Below are 2,170 nucleotides of genomic sequence, written 5' to 3'. Positions count from 1 at the left end.
AGCTAGAAGGAGGTTGCTGTGTAGCACAGGGAGTTCAGCTTGGCGCTCTGTGATGACCTAGATGGGTGGGATGGCAATGGAGAGGGAGGTTCAAGAGGGACAAGATACCCATATAAATATAGCTGATTCATTTTGTTGAACGGCAGAAACTAACACAACATTGTAAAGCAATTATATTCCAATTTTTAAAAAATTTAACCAAAAGAAAAATGTCCTCTATCTACTTTCCTCAATGCCCTTGACTTAGGAAGCATGGGACATGGATCCATGTCCCATGGATCTTCAATCTGATCTCAGACATATGAACTTGGTAGATAATCTTTAGTGTCTGTGGTTAATTGTCAAAGAATTTCCTTTTTGGATCTCCACCTTGATGTGTTTCAGGGAAGTTAAAGGAGCTGGTAACTCCCCAGGAGTCTGTCACATTTTCATTGCATTTATCTCCAGCATCTGAATAACTAATGTTCTTGCCTTTTAGAAGGGAAATTTGGCTCCCTGTCATCTTTCATCTCCAGCACAATCTTTATCTCTGTGGGAGAAGGGGATGACAGAAAATGAGATGATTTGTTGGCATCACTGACTCGATGGACATGAGTTTGAGCAAGCTCTGGGAGTTGGTGATGGACAGAGAAGCCTGGCGTGCTGCAGTCCATGGGGTCACAAAGAGTCAGACATGACTGAGCAACTGAACTGAACTGATGTATACCATTAAATATTTATAAAATAAAATACCAACTAAGGATTGCATAGGAAAGAGTTCTTCAAAGTCTTGGTCAACATTTTGCTCAAGGGGCCCCTCTTTCTCTGGGGCAAATGACTGATAAAAATAGAGGAAGGAAATCTCATGCTTGAACTGTTCTCTGACAAGTGGGGGAAGTCAGAACTCACCACAGTCACTGGTTAGTTTGATAAGCATGACCAGCCTTGGTATTTAAAGGCTGTACATGAAATAACTCTTAGCTCCAGCACAGAGGAAGTTCAGCCCCAACAACCATGTGTTCAAATGATATATATGGGACATATGAGCCCATCTCTGGGGAGAACAGACTATAGCTAACACAATACCCGCTCTCATGGAAATTACAGTGGAACAGAAGAAGCAGATGATAAATAACTGAAATTAGTCAAGAGAGTGAAGTGTTTTAGGATGATAAGGCAATTATTATCTATGAGAGCCCAACAAGATAATTCATAGTAGAGGGACTACCCTGGTGTTCCAGTAGCTAAGACTTCACCTTCCAATGCAGGGGATGCGGGTTTGATCTCTGGTCAGGGGGCTAAGATCCCACATGCCTTGGGGCCAAAAAGCCAAAACATAAAGCTGAAGCAATATGGTCACAAATTCAATGCTTTAAAAATGGTCCACAATAAAAAAAAAAAAAAACTTAAAAAAAAAAGAATCCATTGAGAGTAAGGAGGGCTGGGGGTGGTTTGGAGAGGTGGTTCACAGAGAAGTTGGCATTTCAGCTGAGGCAATCCACTCCAGGGCCGAGGGAGAGGAGACGTTGCAGCAGGTAGAAGGGGCAGCATATACAAAGGACCTAAAGTGGAAGAATGATGGCCCATCCAAGGAACAGAAGAAAGCCAATATGACAGGGCACCTGGGCAGCAAGGAAGGACATGGAGAGATCAAAGTGGCCTAAAATGACATGGATGAAATTGCAAAGAACATGCTTGCTAAGTCACTTCAGTTGTGTCTGACTCTTTGTGATGCTAATGGACTGTAGCCCGCCAGGCTCCTCCGTCCATGGGATTCTCCAGGCAAGTATACTGGAGTGGGTCGCCATGTCCTCCTCCAGGGGATCTTCCCAACCCAGGGATCGAACCCACATCCCCTGCGACTTCTGCATTGACAGGTGAATTCCTTACCATCTGAGCCACCTGGAAGCCCGTTACAAAGAACATTATCCCATAACCTCAACAGGCATGAGATGACACTCATTTACACACAGGATTCTGGCCATGACACAGACACAAGGGGAAGTGGATTCTGGTGATGGCCACTGCACCTGAAAAGTGAATTTCAGATAAATAAAGGAATAGCCAATCACATTTCAGAAGGATTTTGCAGTTCCCAGACTTTCACATAAAGTTGTTTGTTTTCTCAGCAAGTGTTTAATGAGCCCTTATTAGGTACCAACCTGTGGGAACATACTGGTGAACAAGTTCA

Source organism: Bos mutus, chromosome 7, assembly GCF_027580195.1.
Source record: "Bos mutus isolate GX-2022 chromosome 7, NWIPB_WYAK_1.1, whole genome shotgun sequence".
NCBI classification, from domain to species: domain Eukaryota; kingdom Metazoa; phylum Chordata; class Mammalia; order Artiodactyla; family Bovidae; genus Bos; species Bos mutus.
This window is presented reverse-complemented; position numbering follows the sequence as displayed.